Source organism: Cibotium barometz, chromosome 51, assembly GCF_041138505.1.
Source record: "Cibotium barometz isolate CiBa-2024 chromosome 51, ASM4113850v1, whole genome shotgun sequence".
Taxonomy (NCBI): domain Eukaryota; kingdom Viridiplantae; phylum Streptophyta; class Polypodiopsida; order Cyatheales; family Cibotiaceae; genus Cibotium; species Cibotium barometz.
Window position 1 is genome coordinate 7857839 of NC_141096.1, and position 22093 is coordinate 7879931.

A 22093-nucleotide genomic window follows, 5' to 3' on the forward strand; every position below is an offset into this window, starting at 1 on the left:
CCATTGGAAGGGTCGCATAGTGGATCTCAAGCAGGGGGCTGACGGAAGCAAGCAGGTGATGATCCAACACGTCTACAAGGCATCGCAACTCCGTGTTGACAATGCCAATCACAAACGCTTTCCTGCAAATTGTAAGTTTTATTTGTGCTTCTTGTTTTATGGGCTGCACTGAGACATGCTAATATCATTTCATGTTACGGAAGCTTGATTTTTTCAAGTGTGTTCTTGTAATGTTCTGTGCAGACATCTTTCCGTCAACATTTGTGGAATGGGAGCCTTTAGAGGCCCTTTCTGGAACCTTTGAGGCGCACCACTTTGAAATCGGCAAGCTACTATATACTGGTTGTTCAACATCAGAGCTTTTAGAGCGCTCAGTTTTCTTCTTTCATGCAGAGTATATTGTACCCACGTCAAGAGATGGTTCTGGGACTCTACGGAGGCTCCCTACACCAAGTCTCACGGACCATGATTGGCCAAAGCCCGACAATACTTTGGTTGCACTAACCAGACATCGGATTGAGATTGATGTGTGCAATGCAATGAAGTGCACCTATGGGTCACATCGTGCGACTCTCACGTTCTTCATGCCTTTACATTTGTTTGTGTTTTTGTTCAAGGAGGCTGATGTTCACCGGACTCCTACAATGTGGATTGCAAAGGGAGGCACAGTAATGAGTGCCTTTTTGCCACCTTCGTGGGATTTGAAGGTTATTCAACATCAAGGTGACAAGATAAAGTGCATGGTGGTGTCGGAGAAGATGGTCGTTCGGTACCAGCTTGGAAAGCAACAACTCTCTATTATCTTTCCTTACAGACGTTGGAAGCTGACTGGAGACGAATGGCAAGCACTCGATTCGGACATCAACGATGCAGAACAGCTTGATGTACATGTTAGCACGCAAGCTGATGTGTGGGATATCGTAGTAAATGCTGATTGGAATATGGCAAACCTAAGGGAGTACTTAGGCCTTAGGTTTGCACTGAAAGGTGACTTTTCATTTGTGATTGATAACACACCTCTACGTAAGAGGAAAGAGGCAGCTTGCTTTTGTAAAAGCATTCCCTTCCCCAGATGTATCCATATCAAGCAAGCTATGTAACAGATTTTGAGAGATTAATTCAAAACAATTTTGGCTACTCGCAATTTGCGTTCAATTTTGTGCACTTTTAAGTTTTGTCGTGTGTTTTTATTTTTTTGGAGGTTTTAAGTGAGTTTTTAAACATAAAAAAAGTTTTAAAGACCTCTTTATAAGTCACTTTTGGCCACTTTGAGTTCATCTCCTCACTCTCGGCATCTTTGCGGTCCCCTCGCCTTCTTCGCTACTCAATCATGGCCACCCCCGCCCAAGCTCTCCTATCTCAATTGCACAAGCTTGACCTCGGTCACTTGATCGAGAAGCTTGCACCCATCTTTCAGACATCTATTGACATGGAAGGCACCGCCGAACTCCATAATGACGTGTTTGGGTCGTTCACTAGCTACATGGACACATACATGGCTGAATATTGTGTCAACTTTGAAGACGAGGAGGGAACTTGGGTGCCTGTGGATCTTATCAAGCATACCTACAAAGCGGACAAAAATTTCAGGTTCAGGCTTGCAAGATTCCTCAAAGGCCTTAGTAGCGCATATCTAAGGGAGGAGGAAGAAGATAACCTGGTAGGTCTTGGAATGGGCAACATTGGCACAAGTTTTTTGAGGTGGGACATGACTCTTGCCCTCCTGATCTTAGAGGGAACAGAGAAAAGCAAGGGAAAGAGGAAGGCCACTCCTCCAAAGAAAGCCACACCTTATCTCTTGATCAAGGAAGCTGACCCAAAGGAGGAGATTGTCACCCCAGTGCAAGAAGCATCTCTTGCACTTGTGACTCTGGCGGAAGAGCCGCAAGCTGAGGCTGTGAAACGGGACATCGAAGGGGACGATGTCATGGATGAAGTTCCAGAGCTCGAAGTGCGAACTCTACACCCCATCATAGTAGAAGGTGTAGAGTTCTTATTTTTGGATGACATCGCCCATGTCCTTGGGCTGCACCAGGATGAAACTCTCTCAGTCATTGCTATGTACGCGGGCATGCGAGACACACAACAGCCATCCAAAGATGATGACATCCACATTGACTTCAGTTCCGCAGATGTCACAAAGGTGCTTGCGCTCCCAGAAAATCATGCCTCAATAGAGTCCCTTGTGGCAGAGACTCTTGTACAAATATCCCAGTGCAAGGATTTCTACGAGAGTGTGCCAGAAACTAGCTTTGCCCCTCACAAGCCGCTTGCCATTTCGGATTCCGTCAGTTTCGGGAGCATCAATATTAGTGATGCAGACCTTGCGGATCATGATGATGCCACTGAGGTAGTACACCCAATTTCTTCCCTTCTTAATTTGTAATTTTTTAAAGTCAACTCATTCTTCTATCTACTTTGTAGACCGCAAGAGAAATGGACTGGTTCGCAAGCCGAAAGGGTGGAGCACGAAAGGAGGTGGAGGGGAAAGATGCTGCGCTATGGCACTACATCCCGAGCTTCAATGCCGAGATGCTTCGCGTAATTCACAACGACTTTTCAAATGATGCGCAAGCTGAATTTTTGAAGTGCAGAGCCCTAAGCGCCATCCTGTCTGAAGCCCCTATAGCTCAAAATGCCCATAAATGTATTCTTGTAAATAGGGAAGCAGCTATCTATAGCTTTGGTGATAAAGGTTCAGGGTCTTTCCTAGGATTTTGTGGCCTTAGCCTTGGACAAGGCATCACTGATGCCAAAGAGATAGCCGAACGCATTGGTGACAAACCATCAGTAAAGACTCTCACCCACGAGGCTTTCACCAAGCTCATCAAGCGAGTTGGCTAGATCCAATGTACTCATTTGCCTTCTGTGAAAATCAAACAATTAATGACATCAAGATGTTTTTCGAGCTGATTTTAAGTTTTATCTTCTTGATGTGTTTATATGTTGTTGTCGTGTCCTGTCATGATGTTTCAATCAATTTTTGTGAACGCTCGTCTGTGAATCAAACAATTAATGACATCAAGATGTTTTTCGAGCTGATTTTAAGTTTTATCTTCTTGATGTGTTTATATGTTCTGGTCGTGTCCTGTCATGATGTTTCAATCAATTTTTGTGAACGCTCGTCTGCCACCGCCCGTCCGACTTTGGCTCGACTCGACGGGCCGATTTCTCCCGCGTATGGCCCCAGAAGGGTATATCAGCTGTGCGGGGTGCGCCGGGGCCGAGGGGGGGGGGCCGGTGGTCGCTCCGTGGAGCCTGTGTGCCACGGAGCGACTTTTGGCTGTTTGACCTGGCCGGGGCCGAGGGGGGGGCCGGTGGTCGCTCCGTGGAGCCTGTGTGCCACGGAGCGACTTTTGGCTGTTTGACCAGGTCAAACAGCCAAAAGTCGCTCCGTGGCACACAGGCTCCACGGAGCGACCACCGGCCCCCCCCCTCGGCCCCGGCGCCAGGTCAAACAGCCAAAAGTCGCTCCGTGGCACACAGGCTCCACGGAGCGACCACCGGCCCCCCCCCCTCGGCCCCGGCGCACCCCGCACAGCTGATATACCCTTCTGGGGCCATACGCGGGAGAAATCGGCCCGTCGAGTCGAGCCAAAGTCGGACGGGCGGTGGCAGACGAGCGTTCACATGAGGTCGAATGTACATAGCGACAACAATTACATGCAAAAGACTACAATTACCTTGACAAGACAACAATCACTTGCAATAGAAAAAAACTTTTCTGAAAATAGACATGGTTTTTCATTAATCAAATTGAGATTACAAAACACGGTTTGTTGCATTACAAGGCTTCCCCTATCTAGTGAAAGAGAGCTTCCTCTCCACGGATACGCCTAGCTAGATGAAGATCAGATGGCTTCAAAGTGACGCGTTTTGCATGCACCATGCACAAAACAACGTCTTGGAAAAGCGAAACCAAAATATCCTCGACACCTTGTTGCAGAGCACCTAGTGCCGCCGCTTGCACACGATTGACATCCCGGCGCTGGTCGTGGATAATCTCTTTGACGAGACGCCCAAAAGGTGCCTTTGGAATAATTGGTGTGCAGGTCTTTTGATATTTGCGAATTTCTCTAAGGGCAACTGTCCATGGTCTCCACCTTTGCTTCTTCTGCGTTGTTGGGGGCGGTGGTGCTTGCGCGTGGCGAGTCCAAGCTGGCGTGTCATTTTTAAACTTCTGTCGCTGCTCTTGGAAGTTATCGGATGGGGGTTGTGTGCGTTTAGGAATGGTTTTCCCCTTCTTAGCCTTTGCAGGTGTTGGAGTTTTCTTTGCCTTTGCAGATGGAGTCTTCGGAGCTGCTCGCTGCTCTGCCTCCTTCCTTACTCGCTCCTCTTCATCTTTCCTGTCTTTTTCCTCACGAAGCCTCCGTGTGTTTGCTGCCCAGGCTTCTCGTTCAAGCTTCTGTCTCTTATTTTCTACTTCCTCAGCTGAGAGTTTTCTCTTTCCTTTACCAAGTGCACGAGCCAAGACTCTGTCTAGCATTGCATTGACAATCCTATTGCTCGGCAGGTGCTCCCTTTCTACTGTGTCTTCATTTCTCCTCATTGTATATTCTGCTCGAAGACTTTGTATAGCCGCTTCCAAAATTGTGTCATCTTCGTATCCGGCCATTCGCAGGTCAGCAACAAACCCGTGAGCTTTTCTGTTAAGCCAATCCTCCTCCGCAGCAAAGAATGCTAATCTTCTCTTGTTGCTTGCGGCGGCCTGAGCTTCTTCTACAGCCTTCTTATCTGCCTCCGCCTTCCTAACTGCCTCGTCTTCTTCCTCCTTCTTGGCAGCCTCATCCTCCTGTGCTTTCTTTGCTGCCTCGTCCTCTTGAGTTCTGACGGTCTCTTCGGCTTCTTTTCTTGCTCTCTCAGCTGCCTCCATGTCCTCTGCTTCTTTGTGTAATCTCTTTGCTTCTTGGCATTCTTGGGCTTCTTGGGTCTCTCGCTCAAGCCTCACACGCTCAGCTTTCAGATCCACTTGGGCTTGCGGGTAAATGTTTGGGATTGCAGTTCTATGTGCCACCGGTAAGGGCCCGAGGTCTTTGAAAATGTCATCCTGCGTATTGGAGGGAGGATCATTTGGGGGCTCCATGTGCGTGAGATATTAGTGCACGAGCGAGAGAGAGAGAGAGAGCGCGCGCGAGAGAGTCAAGGGGAGAGGAAGAGAGAGAGCTCACAAGTCAAGACTTTTAAAAATGACTATAAAACTCATTGATATTTATAGGGGGCCAAAATTACAAAAAAAGTCAATTTACAAAATGAACGCGCCAAAAAGTGGCAAACAAGAATTATTGGGTGGGTAACCACACACGGCCATTTCTTAGTTGACCACTGTGCCATTGCCTCGCTCTTTCACGTGCCATTGACGCATTGCACCCTTCTCTTTCGCCTTGCACCTAACACCTTCATGATTTTGCGCCTCAAAGACAAATTTCCGGCTCGCTTTTGGGCCTTTCTCCCAGTAAGTGCACGGTAAAACCAATTGAACATTTCCTGAAACGCATTGCTGCGAACCTTGCCACCACCATGACCCGTGTTCTTAAAATAGGCCGCCTTGGCTTGGTAATGTGATCGTTCCATGCCTTGGTTGCTCCAGAGTGCAAGAGACCCATATTCATCTAGAAAGAAGGAACTGTGCGCATAGAGAATATGCATGTAGTGTGTTATATGAGTTTCCCCCCAAGCATCGATCATTTCTTCTGTGAATCTGTCAATCGAAGTCTTGAATGTAGCTATCTCTGCTTCATCAAGATACGGGCGCTCAAGAAGCCTCATCATCTCATCACAAGCTTCCCACACATGTGCACGCTTCAATCCTAGTGTCGCCTCATTGCCTCGATAGGTTGTTACATCACAAATCTGCTTCCATAATTCAAAATGTGTATGGCTTTGAGCCTCACCATAGTTTGAGAGCAGGTGTCTTGCTTTTGCACCACCCATACATATCTTATTAGGGTTATCTTGGGTACTTGATGGGTTTTTGCGATCCTTAGAGAGGGTGACAGCACCTGCGTGAAGCCCCACGGATGATAAAACAACTTCAAGCTCTTGGATGCCCTGTTCTCGCCGTGACTCTGGCTCCATGTTCCAAGCATAATTGATGTGGAGCATCAACAATTTGTCCAGAATTCTAAGTCTTGCGTGCAAGGTACACACATGTACTCGCGACAGTGGAATTGAAAGAATAGGGTTCCAAGTAGCATCCTCCTCTGCGCGAGATGGTGCCTTGCTTTGATTGCAGCTCATAATTCCATTGAGCCAGACGTGCATACCCTTCCCTTTTTGTAATTGATTTGAGCCCTTTGCACTTGCCTGCTTACGACCTTTCACCTTGGTTGCTTGTTTGGCCTTCCCCACTGCGACACTTGGCATCCTTGAATGACAACAAAAGATGCATGGAAACAAAGTGTTAGCACCGCTTTTAGTTCCCAACATGCATTTGAGGGTCTTGAGATCACCACCAAGGTGCCACTCTATTTCAAAGTGACCAGTGCGCCAGGCACATGCAAGACTTCACCATTTGATTGCCTGTGTATCACTCCTTGAATACCTGTACGGGTGAAGTACCACCTCAGACTGTCATGGTCCTCGTGCGGAAGGGTCCATGCCGCCTGCCACCATATGTTCTTCTCAGACTGCACTCCAAAGTAATCTTGCTTGCGTCGCTTTGTGTGCAAGTTATTCTCCGCATCACCTGTTTCATCTTCGCCGTCTAAGCTCTTTCGCTTCAATGCCCTGCTCATGAGTGTCAGACTTGTACGTTCCACCCTTTGGCCCTTTACAACCTGACATTCATCCAATTTGAGGACAAATATAGCCTTTCCATCCGTCTCCTCTAATGTCATATCATAAAACTGAATCATAGCTCGTTGAAGCGCCTCCACCTCGACGTAAACATTGTTAAACTTGTTGTAAGCAAAATCTTTTGAATTTGACATTGGCATGCTACCATCCACCCATCTGTAGCCGCCTAGCAAGTCGGCAATATTGTTGTTTGCTGACTTCCTTGCCATAACTATACTGTATGGTGTTGGAAGTATAGATCGTGTCATTCCTTTGCCTCGTAGACGTGCTGTGATGCAAGTATACAAAGCCCTGTATCCCTTATCACTGATACCTGCTGTGTCGCACACAGTGAGCATGTCAATGGGACTGACAATCTGCTCGAATTCCTTGAGAAAATACTTTTGAATCCTGTCACGCAACGCACCATTTACTGGATTGGTTATCATATTGATTACTTTCTGCTCTGGAATAATGTGCTCAAGGATAGACTCCTCAGTATTGGAACAACCTAATATTGCTTTAGCACATTCCCTGGACATCACATAGTTCAGAGTCAATGACATAACTATATGAAAAAGGAATGTAATGCTAGTTTTGAAGCTGTGATTACCTTGTTTGACGCACACGTCGCTTGCGAGCCCCCCCATCTTTGGAAAGAAGACTCAGAGGCTTGCGCTTTCGCTGCCTTGCATTATATCCCACGGGGAGGTGAGTGAAATGATCGACACGTCGGCGAAGGTTCCGAGTTGAGTTTCGAAGACGGAGATAGTTCTCTATAGCTCGATCCCTCCTTTCCACACCTTTATCAAGCTTCATCTTCTGCTCTGCATCCTCCTTCTCTAGATCCTTGACTCGAGCCAGCATATGTTCCTTTGTGGCCATGAAAGTTGACGCACATTCTTCCTTTTCTGCCTTGCATAATTTTAGAAGCTTCCTGAGGTGATTTTGATTTGAGAGTTCCTGCAAGTACAAAGAATAGAGCCTCTGACAGTACCCTAAGAAACCGTTATAACCATCACCCAAGAAGCGTATGACCTGCGTGATATTACGAAAAGGGGGAGGTGCACCAGTCTATGGATCAAGGGGATAAATGCTTCCATCAATCCAAAGATCAATGGCTTTTGCACCTTGAAGTCGTAGCACCTCAGCAGGAATACATCCCTTCGTTCGATTACTTCGCATTGTGGCATACTCCTCATCTAAGTCCACGTGTAAGCGAAACTTTGATTGCTTGTTGGTGATGTCCTGTAGAGCCATTGTACCTAGCAAATGGAGATGGAGATGTAGATGGATACAGAGATGGAAATGTGGATGGTGATGGAGATGGAGATGTAGATGGATACAGAGATGGAAATGTGGATGGTGATGGAGATGATGGAGATGGAGGATGGAGGTGGAGGATGGAAATGTGGATGGTGATGGAGGAGATGAAGATGGAGATGGTGATGGAGATGGAGGTGGAGGAGATGCAGATGGATATAGAGAAATGGAGGCCTTGAGGAGATAGATATGGAGAGCTTGCTAGTGATGGAGATGGAGAGCTTCAGCTTGCAAGGATGTGTAGATCTGTACCTTCACAGGAGGGGATGGTGAGCTCTTCCATGAGAGCTGGTGGAGAGGATGATAGATATGGAGAGCTTGCTAGTGATGGAGATGGAGAGCTTCAGCTTGCAAGGATGTGTAGATCTGTACCTTCACAAGAGGGGATGGTGAGCTCTTCCATGAGAGCTGGTGGAGAGGATGATGGAGTAGGAGGTCCAGATCTGCAGGCCATGGCTCCTAGAGAGAGAAAAAGAAGCCCTTACCCAAGTAAAACACCCTAAACGCGTTTTAGAGAGAGAGTGTAGAGAGAGAGTGGGATCTGCAGCACCTCCAAAAAGGGAGGGAACAAAGTGACGAAAATTTTCAAACATTCTTTGTGAAAGGTACTTCACTACAAGACAAAAAGGCATTTAGGTCCATATTCCTTCCCAAGGACAGAAGATCTAATGATTAGATTACCTTTAGGCCTATTTTCTTTTTTGTAGAAAAGGAAAAATGCATTTTCAGGCCTAGGCCACTAGCTTGGTCAAAGCTTGATTAGCATTTTAAGCATTTCACTAAGTGTCCAAATAAAAGGGCCCAAGAAGACCCCAAACAAGTCCTAATGATTGCCTCTCTTGGGTCAAGCCTTTCTTTTATGATATGCTCATGGAGCAACCTCATATTCTCTATTTTAAAAATATCTTGGAGCTCTTCTAATGTTTTTTTAAATTTTTCAAGCTCTTTGTGAGGCTCAAGCATTTTTGTAGGTAATTTTGGTTTGACCTCCCTTGTTCCTCTTCTGGTTTTTTACTTGAAAGGCTCCCCTCATGGGATTCTCCTCTAATAGGCTCTAACAGAAGAGGTTCTCTATGGCAACGTGGAAATTAATCTCGTTGACCCTTATATTTCTATTTGGGTCTTGCTACACCAACTCTTGCGTGCCATTCAACCTCAAGATTTCCTCTCTTGAATAGGGTAAGCTTGTAACTTATTGGGAAGGAGTTCTTCTAGTCCTTTAAATTTGTACTTCCCTTCCATGATTTTCTTGGCCATTTTAAGAAGCTTGCCCTTTTGGTCCATACGATCGACTTGTCTTCACTTACCTCGTTTCATTCTTCATCAAGAGTGATTTGAACTAGTAGTTCAAGGATAATATCTATTTCTACATAGCTCGTATCATCAATAGAATTTAATCTTGAGGATATTCATTCCTATCTATGAGCTTGTAAATCTCTTTCAGCTTTCTCCTAGAGTTTTGGGGTTCTCTCTATCAAGATAGGTCCATCTAGGAGCACTTAATCTCTTCTCTTTATCCAAGGTTATTTGGCTTATTGAATCCATAACATCCTTGATCTCAGCATAACTTGGATGGTCTTTTGGGTCCGTTTCCTTTGTCTCATTAACAGTAGTAATTTTGAGGTCCCTAGTTATTGAATAATTTTGTTGACTCTAAGGTAGACAATGTAGTTTTTTCCTTGCTACTATGATCCTTGCCTTGTTTCTTTATATTCACTCCTCTCTTTGGTGCTTCATGTTCTTCTTCTTCCTAAGAAGATTGGAATATGACACTTACTATGCCAAAAGTTGTTGGTGTGGCTATGGTGTGTTGGTAGATGGGTTTGGAATTGTAGGTTTATGTGGGCATATTGGCATAACAAAGTCCTCACAACTTCCATACTTTCTTTTGACCATCCATAGTCTCAGCTGAAGTTGTAAAAGCTATGTGCAATATCAATCAATAAGACACCCAAGTCTTTATGATGTTCTGAAATGCCTTCCACTACACAAGGCGGGACATATGGCAAGCACCATTGGATAAACTTTTGATTTTCTTCGGCGCTGAAACTCTCAAATTACTTGCTAGGAGACTTAGGCCATCGACCATACCAAATTGTAGGTGGCACTAATTTGGACACTTTGAATATTGCATCATCGATTTCTTTCTTCTTGAATTACTATAATTCTTTGAAAATAAAGAAGAAATATACTTTTTAAAAATATTCAAAGAGAATATATGCATGACATCATACACTAGATCAAGTGATAAATCAAAACCATAGAGATCATATAGCCTCCATAGGATAGATTCACTTAATAACCCTGCTTTTCTTAAAGTAGCTTCTCTATCATTAGTTGTGTATTCTATCTTTGCTTTCTCAATAGCTTCCACCATCTCTGAAATGTCTCTTTTTTCAGGTGGATATCTTGCTTGAAATCTATTTTGGTCATATACATAACGACCTATAAATCTTGGATTGTTATTATCTAAGGTAGCTTTAGCTTTATCCCTTCGACAAAATGATTGCCCTCCATCTTTGAAAAGACCAAGTTTACATTGTGCTGGATGATCCCTAGTAACCATCATAACCATAGCTCTTATCTTACATTCCCTTTTTTCCTCATGTGGATGCTCAAAAATTCTTTCAAGGGGATAATTATACACCACATCAATACCATCAATGCATAAGCTTTCAAGTTCTTCTACTAATGGCTTCAAAAAAGCACCAAAAACCTCACCTGAATTACGAATGATTTTTGTATAACTTAAAAGGTATAAATAAAATTGGTAAAAATCCTAAGCTTGAACCATATGTAGCATTTAAAATCTTCATTTCAACAGCTCCACAATCTTTTTGAGTTGTCCTAGATGCTTGAAAACCATCCCGATGTAACAATAAAGCGATCTCACTTGCATGTTTTCTTTGAAGTTTGAATCAGTAGACGACATTGTTTACATACAAAATTATACTCTTGGCGATCCTCCATCCATGATGTTGATAATATGTTTGAAATATTCTTTTGAGGAAAGGTGGTATATTTCCTTTTGCAACATGGATTTGCGCAAACAATAGGCAACTCATAAAAAGCATTTGGATTCAAAAAGTCTTAAACATCTCGACATTTAGATCCATCCCAAAAATCGTGAATGCTTTCTAATTGTTCGCATGAGTCTTTGCCTAACCATCTTTGTTTCATGCGCAACATACTCATAAAGTCATGACAAAAGCTTTTACTCTTGACTAGCAATTTAAGTTATTCACCAATAGGAACGTAATCAAACACAAGCATTTCTTTTCTTGGAGCACCACAAATTTTACACTTCTCAACAAGTTCCACAATCGCGCTTGAGTTTCTTTTTAGTGCCTTCTCCACTACAATTACAGTAGACACGATTTCCAATATAATTATCCTCATTACGCGGATAAAGTAGCTCAAGCTTATGAATATTGCCATCTCCTTCTCTTGTATCGTTGTACAGACACCATTCCAAGACCTTCAAACAATGAATTTAGTTGGTCCCAACAAGCACAAACTTGAATACCATCAAGATCTCCATCCCAAGATGATGGTAGTTGCACTAACAGTTTACTAAGAGACTCTTTTTTAGCAATTCCACTTTTAGAGTTGACTCTTGATCCTCCCATATCTCCAAATAGAAAATGAAGCATCTTATTTTGTAAATCAATTGAGACTTGATGATCGTCCCAAAGGGATTGAAGGTCTACAATTCTTTCTATTATCTTGTCCTCCAAGCTAATACCTTGTGGCTCCACTAGGTTCATGTTCTAGGTTTATATTTGGAGGGATCTCTTCTTCATCAACATTAGGACATTTTGGAGGTCATTCATAGGGTAGAGAGAGAAAAAGAAGCGTATCCAATCAGGAAGAAGGCAATGTTATGTTGAAAAATAGGTTTTTTCTTTCTAAATCCAAAATTTCTTCTTTTTCACCTCAAAATGTACTCTACTTACACTTGATAGTCACTTTTCACACCCGAATGCATTAAACACACCTACACTTTTGTAGGGAGGGAAACTTCTATTCGAATCCATGTATTAAATACACATCTTTGCAAAGGAGGGAAATTTCCCTCTCTCTCAAACTTCCTCTTGGGCTTAAACAATATCTCACGCTCTTTTCATTTCCTCTACCTTCTGCTGCACTCCATTTTTTGAAGCTTCAACCTTTTGTACTCCATTTCTTCTTGAAACAATGGGTAGCAAATCTCTTTTTATATCATCCCAATTTTTCCCCGCTAATAGATGATTCAATTCCTAGGGCAAGGAGACCAAGATCATCAGTGTTTTCTATACTTGTATCCAAAACTCTCAATACACAAAATCAGTGGACTGAAGTGCTAATCACCAAGGGCACGTGGGTCTTTATGCAATCAAGGAAGAGAAGAAAGACAAGCAACAAGAATACATTTAGGGCATCATGGAAAGGAAGAGTGAAAGACTTCAAGAGATAGAGGCTGGAAGGACAACCATTAAGGAAGTCCTAGTGCAACATATATATATGCATAATGAGCTTGTGCTTGAGAATCCAGATGACATAAAATTTCCCTCGCATTAGACCAAATTGTAAGTTAATCTATCGCTTGTCAATCTTTCATTTTCTCATGATGGTCTAATGAACTATGTCCTCTAGAGAGCTAATTAGCAACCAAGGGACCGATTTCTTAACTGATGTGGTGGAGTTTGTCTTAGAAGAAGTGAGATGGTAGGACATCGTAAAGTGTTCCTCATATTATGCACAAACAAATGGATAGGCTGAAAGCACAAACAAGGTTCTATACACTGTGCTTGCAAAGAAAGTCAAAGTTTTGAGGATAGGCTAGGAGCAAAAGCTCTCATCCACTTTATCGGCTTACAAAGCTACCTACAAAACCTTGACCAATATAACCTAGTCTTCAAACTTAGTACCATACTCCTAGTTGAATTCATGATCCCAACTTGAGGGTAGAAAAGAAAATGGAATAGATAGGCAATGAGTTGTGTGAATGACTTGTAAAGCTCGAGAAACTAAGGCTACACTTAGTGGTGGGCATGTACGTTGAGAAAAAGAGAAGGAAATGGTGGTTCAAATGCTAATATCAAAATAGAGGGAACCTAGTCCTACTTTATAACCTAAATGAAAATAAAAGGACATTAAATTTGAGAGGGATGGGTCTTTTAGGATCTATGAGCCCACCAAACAACCAAAGCCCAAGAATAACAAGCCTATTAAAATAGGTGTGGGCAAAGAGGAACCAAGGAAGCACCACAAGAGAAACCAAAGGCCATAGCAACCAATCTTGCTACCTCAGTTCCTTAGAAAGCCCCAAAGAACTAAATAAATTAAGTGTGGGTACCAAAGACTTTAAGGAAGCGTACTCTCATAAGCCCACCAAAAAACCAAAGCCCAAGAACAAAATGCCTAAATAGGTATGGATTCCAAAGGAGAGTATCCCCAAGATATCGACAAAAGTTGATGACAGTTTGTGTGGATCCCTATGCTGAGAAGAAATAAAAATCCATATAGTAATCTAGCCACACAAGGATGGGTGACCATGCAAAGGTAACCCTCCTATAGTGAGAAAAGAAAAGGTAAAAAATCATCATGCTCAAGGACCTTGGATCAACAAGCCATACCAAGCCATGTATGGATGCCCAGAAAGAAAGATAAGGGGAAAGCTAAGATAGAACACACATGGATATACAAGTATATACATAGATATACATATATATGTATATGTATATATATATATATATATATATATATATATATACAAGTATATACATAGATATACATATATATGTATGTATATATATATATATATCTTTGGCTCGCTGTGAGATTGGGTGCTTAAAACTCAAATGTTTTATGCAGATCAACCTTAAGTGGGGTGTACCATTAATGGAATCTTTCTTGTGCAAGAACTTGTGAAAGAGAATACAACCCAATTTGAAGATGAAAAAAATGTTTGAGTTCATCTTCCATAGCCTTGTCAACAATGGCGCACATCCTTTTGTTTATTCAATATTAAGTAGTTCTTTCAAGGCTTTTCATTTAAAATATAAGAACATAGGCTTTGGGAAAGCTTTAGAGTTACAAGAATCGAAACGCAAGGATTTCAAAATACAAAGTTCAAAATATAACGAATTTTTCACTCTTGTCCTTGAGCATTCATTTTAGATTAATCTAATGTATGTTACAAAAATAAGAATTTAGATTTATACTTTTATTACTTTATTATATATAGTATTAAAATTAAAAGCACAACCATTAGTATATAACCAACCTGGATGTTATAGGCGCTGATCAGGTCACGGATGTAATCCCCGCACTGTCTCCACCTAGGTCAGCACTGTCTCTCGCACTCTCTTCGGAATTTGGACGCGATCACAGGTACTCTGGCCGGTAGGCAAGCTCGCAGGTAATGTCCAACGACGTTGATGAAGCTATGGCGAGCAGAGAATGAGTAACGTGCTGGCCATGGCCAGACGGAAGAGAATGAGTAGCGCTGGCCGTCTTTAGCCGACGGAAGAGAATGACACTGGTACTGTGCAAGATGACGCTATTGCTAAAGATGACCTAGCGCTGCATTAACTAGCTATTATATATGCATACGCTGCTATGGCCGGAGAATGCTGCTGGGAAAGACACGAAGATAGACGTATGAGACTGGCCGGCAAGAGCAAAGATGAGCACCGAAGATAGCTGCTGTGCAAGACGGCGCTATTGCAAAGATGACCTAGCTAGCGCTGCATTAACTAGGTATTAATTATATAAGCAAACGTTGCTATGGCCGGGGAACGCTGCTGGGAAAGGACGTCGACACGAAGATAGACATATGACTAGACTGGCAAGAGCAAAGATATCGAGCAGCAAAGATATCAAGCAGCGAAGATACCGAAGATGAGCAGTTGTGAAAGACGGCGCTATTGTTGAAGATGACCTAGCGCTGAGCTATTATATATGCAAACGCTGCAGCTATGGCCGGGGAACGCTGCTAGGAAAGACGTGAACATGAGACGTATATTGAGACTCGCAAGAGCAAAGACCTAGCTAGCACTGAGCAGCAAATGGGCGGGAAGTCGAAGACAGGCTGGCGCGCATTCTGGCAAGATTTGGTTCTCCATATTCGCCAATGTTCATTTTCGCCAAATTTGTTTTTCAATTTTCAGCTTTATGAGTGCATATATATAGTATTGTGACATGAAAAATTGATATCTTTTATTTTCAATTTTGTGTAAATTTTTTCATTGGTAATAAGGTGGAAGCTTATCCAAGAAGATTGCGGTGCCTACAATAGAATAACGGTGTGGTAATGCGGCGGCTTGGCGGATCACAACATTCTATCTTCAAATATAATGGTGCACACATTGTAAATGCCACAAGTATGCTTGATAAATACTTTGGTATGCTAGATAGGCTAGTGATGTGGAAAACAAAAGTGGGTCTTCATGCTCACATGGATTTTTATTATATTATTAATATGGTATTCACTATAAGACTACAAGTTGGGGAGTGTGGAAGGCATGTGGAGGAGTGTGTGACAAGTGGGCAAATATAACTAGTGGGCCTAATGTGGACCTATGGCGACCATTCAAGTTAATCTCAGGGAGATTATATCGTCAGGGTAATGATGGAGTGTTGTGGCTTATACCTAACCCTGACCAATATGAGGAGATCTTGGAATGGGCACATGAGAGTATTGGTGGAATCCATGCATCAGCTACTACTTGTATGCGACGTATAACTCAGGATGCGCAATGGTGGCCTACCATGCATGTGGATGCTGAAAAATTTATTCGTAACTGTGCTTCATGTCATATTCAACAACAAATTCATAATGTCACATTATTCCAAATTTCAACTACACCAAGTTGGAGTAAGTATATTGTGGACTATCTTCAGCATGGTCATACTGATCGAACAATTCCTAAATATTGAAAGCGTGCTATTAAAGTTGAAGCAGCCAACTATATGCTGATAGAGGGCCAACTCTACAAGAGGGGCAAGGATGGCAACTTGCGCATGTGTGTATGTGAAGTTGACTACTTGAAAATCTTGACTCATGCACATGTAGGTGTTGGGAGTGGACACTTTTCAGGCAATACCACAGCTAAGTTGATCAGGTGGTCTGGGATTCGGTGGCCATTCTTACAAATGGATGCCAAAGAATATGTAAAACATTGTGACGATTATCAAAGGGCCAAACCTCCCATCACAAAGGACAATATGCCATTGCGGCCTATGTTAAGCACACGTGCTTTTGCCAAATGGGGTATTGATTTTGTCGGTCCCATTAAACCCCTAGCTCGTCACACGCATGCCGAATATATTATAGTTGCAACTGACTATTTGACCAAATAGACAGAGACAAAGGCTACAGTAAAAAATAATGCTAGAACCACAGCCAAGTTCTTGTATGAGTATGTGTTTACATGCTATGGCTTACCTATTGAAATCGTTAGTGATCAAGGTGTGCACTTTGTGAATGAGGTCATAGAGTTTTTACTTCAAGAATTTATGGTAATTCACAAGCGTTATGCACCCTATCATCCCCAGAGACCAATGGTCAAGCTGAGAGTACTAACAAAATTCTCTGCACAGCCACTCACAAAGATTGTTGAGGGACATAGGACTGATTGGGAGCAAAAGTTGCACTCAGTTCTTTGGGCATATAGAACAGCCTATAAAACATCTATGGGCGCAACCTCATTTGAGCTTGCTTTTGGACTAGATGCAATTCTTCCCATTGAATTTCTTGTACCTACCCTACGAGTTGCTAAACAATTGGACTGGACTGGTCATGAGCTTTCTCAACGCATTGATGAATTGGAAAAGCTTGATGAGACCCGCTTATTGGCGGTAATGGGGATGTATGCCGAGAAGAGGAGACAAAAGCAATGGTATGATCGAAATGTAACAACTGGACGATTCAAAAAAGGGGACCTTATGCTCCTGTACACACTTAAGAAGCATAAGTGAAAGCTCAAGAAACGTGGCCTAGGACCGTTTGTGATTAATGAGCTTACTTCTAGTGGTGCAGTGTGTTTAGAGACACTGAAGGTGAGCAAATGCCTAACTTCATTAATGGAAGTCATGTCAAGAAATACAATGAACCATTAACTGAAGCCATGCTTCAACAAATGCATGCTGCCCACACACAGAAAGAAGCAGATGACCTACTTAAACGTCAGGCTCAAGAAGAAGCTAAAGCTAGAGTTGCAAAAGCCAAGGAGCGTCGCAAGGCTTCTATGTTGACCTTACAGTTGGCTACTGATGAACAATATGTCGATCCTTTCAATATTCACGTGTTTCTTCATCTTCACGAGACTACCTACTTTGTCTCTGCCTTAATTGACTCTGGTGCAAATTATAATGTTCTCTCATTTGACACATGGGTAGCCTTGGGACAACCCCTTGAAAGAATTTTTGAGCATCCACATGAGGAAAAAAGGGAATGTAAGATAAGAGCTATGGTTATGATGGTTACTGCGGATCATCCAGCACAATGTAAACTTGGTCTTTTCAAAGATGGAGGGCAATCATTTTGTCGAAGGGATAAAGCTAAAGCTACCTTAGATAATAGTAATCCAAGATTTATAGGTCGTTATGTATATGACTAAAATAGATTTCAAGCAAGATATCCACCTGAAAAAAGAGAGAAAGCAGAGAGAATACACAACTAATGATAGAGAAGCTACTTTAAGAAAAACAGGGTTATTAAGTGAATCTATCCTATGGAGGCTATATGATCTCTATGGTTTTGATTTATCACTTGATCTAGTGTATGATGTCATGCATATATTCTCTTTGAGTATATTCTCTTTGAGTATTTTTAAAAAGTATATTTCTTCTTTATTTTCAAAGAATTATAGTAATTCAATGAAGAAAGAAATCGATGATGCAATATTCAAAGTATCCAAATTAGTGCCACCTACAATTCAGTATGGTCGATGGCCTAAGTCTCCTAGCAAGTACTTTGAGAGTTTCAAAGCCGAAGAAAATCAAAAGTTTATCCAATGGTGCTTGCCATATGTCCCACGTCGTGTAGTGGAAGGCATTTCAGAACATCAGAAAGACTTGGGTGTCTTATTGATTGATATTGCACATAGCTTTTACAACTTCAGCTGAGACTATGGATGGTCAAAATAAAGTATGGAAGTTGTGAGGACTTTGTTACAATCATGGAGAGTCCAAAAAGAAGAGTACATAAATCCAAATTCTCCTCCTTTAAAACATGTTTGCAGGTATATCAATATCAAATGTTTTTGATAGTTTTTATATCTTTTACATGAAAATATTAAGTCTAATTAATTTAATTATATCTTTACAGGTAATGGAGAGATCTTAGATGATGTTGTAAGGCATGGTCTACATGATCGCTTTTGGTGTTATACCTTTGAGCGTAATGTGTCTTCTTATGTTGCGATTAAAACTAATAATCTCAACAATGAGGTGACTTATGTACATCACTACAGTCGTGCTCTTTTTACCAAAGCCTATAAAGCCATGAAATTTAATAGAGATCATCTATTACCTTATGATAGATTGCTACTAGATTTGCACGAGGTTCTAGTTACACCAAGTGGTTTTGTGGTGGCCGACCATGAAAAACTCATGTGTTTGCCATGGCATAAAGATGGAATTTTTGAGGTTTCATCAGCTAATAAAGCTAAAAAATTATGGAGTGATATGAGATTATGTAAAAATCTTAACAAGTCTAGACAATCTCTCTCTCTCTCTCTCTCTCTCTCTCTCTATGTGTGTGTGTGTGTGTGTGGAGACTTCATTAAGAGAGGCTGACTTGATGAGTGTAGAGACTTCTTTAAGAGATTCGACTCTTGTGCATAAAGACTATCATGCATAAGCATTTCAAATTAAGGAAAAAAAAACACCAATGTACTTAAGAATGCATAGTATTAAAGAGAGTAAACTATTATCAAAGAATTAGTGTAGAGATTAACTTGACTTGGAGAGATGCTAGCTTGATATGTTAAGAAAAAGACCTTATAAATTAAAAATAGTTGTGATAAAGATTCATACCTGGGGAAAAAAGTAAATTTTAAGACTGCCATGTTATAGGAATCCATTTCACTTGGCCTTCATGAGGAACTCTTTTTCGTTTTGTAGCTATCCACCCCAAAATTATTGTTACACAACAACTCCAATGCCTCCAAGATCTTTCTTCCACTTGAACCTTCCATATTTTTTCATTTCTTTGATCGCATTTCAGAAATGCTAACTTCACTTCTTCTCCACACTATGGTTTACTTCTCTCACCACTGCACATTCTAGGCTACAATTTTTCTCATTACTTTTTTGCACTTTGACAATGTCATGGGATTCCAACCAAGGTGGCACATTTCCTACTAATCCATATCTAAGTAATCTACTTCTTTGTTGCAAATCCTTTACACCTCATATGCAATTAATTTTTGCTCTGAGCACAAAGATAGAGAATAGAACTTATGTAACAGTGAGGAAATTGGTCTAATGCTATCCCAATCAAATGCAAGACGATTCTTTTCCAAAATACTCATTCCTGTGATGGCATATATACGCAAGTTTTCATCACCGCCATCTCCAACCACATATTGCTTATAATACTCGCCACCAAAGAAGAGTATTCTCTCTCCATTATATTGCATAGAGAATAAAGAAGTAATGTGTGCCTTCCAATGGCCTACATTACCTTAACTACCATGTCATCACCAATATTGTACAGGTCTCCATTGTAAAATACACTTTTATAGCATGTTACTTGGAGTGCATCTAAGCTTTCATTGACAATATTCCAAAATTTCCTTGCATATCTTATCTCATCTATACTTGCATCACGAATTTCATGTCTCTGTCGTGTAATTGCAATGCCCTTATTCTTTATCACACTTTCACAATAACAATCTTGTTTATATTATTTTAGTTATATATGGCAAGGATGTCATATGAAGTTCTAGAGAGATTGAAGGGGCTCGTGGCATAGGCCACTTTTAAAACCAACTCTTGTTTCTAATTGTATCAACTCTTTCCTTCCTAGTGTACTCGCATGTCCAAAGACCTTTCAAGACCATGTTTGAGAGCATATGGGAGGCAATCAAGTTATTTCACTAGATAAAAATGGAAAGAGGCATTCTATGCCTTATAGTCAAGTGTTAGATGGTGGGGTAGGGGAATCATGCCTTTCCACTCTTGACTATTCCATTCCAAAAGGCAATTCAATGCTTCAAGATCTAGAGGGATATCCTTCAAGATCTAGAGGGATATCCACAGTTTAGATGATATATATCTTGACTTCCTAGAATCTATTAAAAGAGGAAAGCATGATTCAAAAGTTTGCATCATTTACAGTGATAAAGGATTCTTTAGTGCATCACATATAGATCCCATGTGCACTCTAGGATGGATGGGATTAGTGGAAGGAAAAAAAACTTGGTATTTTTTGGGACCCTAATGATGTTAACACTATGGCCATTTGGAAAAAATGTATGCAAGAAGGAAAGCATACACTACCTCCCGCTGCACAATTCAGCTTTACAGCAGCAACTGAGGCAGGTTCACTTGTTTTCATTCCTCCTGTGGATGGCCACATGATGCTGTTTATACATTTGAGAAATCCTTAGGGATTGGTGGATCCATGCTCACTTATTGAGAGTCTTCATCAAATCTCTAATAGATGGAATTGGCTGGTGGATTTGTATCCTCAAGAGACAAAGTACCTTTGTTTGAGGATTTAAAGGGCACTCTTGGACGTTTACATGGCTTCTCCTCATTAAATCTTGCCTTTGAGTTTTTAGTTTATAATGCATTCTTAGATAATTGGTTAACAAAGGATAATGACCAAACACACAATGTTGTGGTACTTAGTAGTAAGAGAGGACGTAAGCTAGGAAAACGAAAGACATTAAGACCCAAGCCTATAACCACATTTGGAAAGAAGCCACATGGCAACAAGCATTTGCCAAGATCCTAAGCATGACCCTAGAAAGAGCAAATATTGTAGAAGAAATTTATCTTCATATGCATATGGATTTCTATTCTCTCCTGTTTGTGGAGTATGCTACAAGAGAATGTAAACAAGTATTTTCATACTCCATAAATCATAATGAAACTATTTTCTCAACTACTATAGTGTTTAAGTTAATTTCATTGCTGAAATTGTTGTAGATATTATTCACTTTACTATATTTCTTATTTTCTTTAATTTACACTCGTGAAAGTACTCTTTGTGCCTTATAGATTTTTATTATGTTTCACTTTAACAAAAAAATGTATTCTTATTTTTTGGGATAATTATTTAACTACACTCTATTCTTTAATTTGCACTTAGATAAGTTTGTCATTGTTCCTTATGGACTTCTCTTGTGTTTCACTTAGGCAAAATACTTTTTTTGGATAATTATTCAACTACCTTACACCTTTAAATTTGCACTTGAAAAAGTATGTATTTTTACCTTGTAGACTTTTATTATGTTTCACTTATGCAAAACTTTCCACTTCTTTGATTTGCACACAAGAAAGTACATCTTTGTACGTTATGGACTCCACTTGTGTTTCACTTAAGAAAAATTTTGTATACTTTTTTTGGATAATTATTTTAACTACACCAATTCTTTAATTTTCACTTGTGAAAGTACGTCTTTGTGCCTTATGTATTTGTCTTGTGTTTCACTTAGGAAAGATTATGCCTTATGGATTTGTCTTATGTTTCACTTAGAAAAAATTATACCTTATGGATTTGTCTTCTATTTCACTTAGGAAATATTATGTAAACTTATTTTTGGATAATTATTTAACTACACTTCATCCTCTTATTTACACTCTTGAAAGTACGTCTTTGTGGCTTATAGTTTTTTCTTATGTTTCACTCAAGAAAAAAATTATACACAGATTTTTTAGAAAATTATTTAATTGCATTACACCCTTTAATCAGTAGTATGGTGGATGAGGGACCAAGGAAGCGGCCTATGAGAGTGAAGCGCTAGGTGACCTGCAGGATCTTAGAGGGTGCTGACCA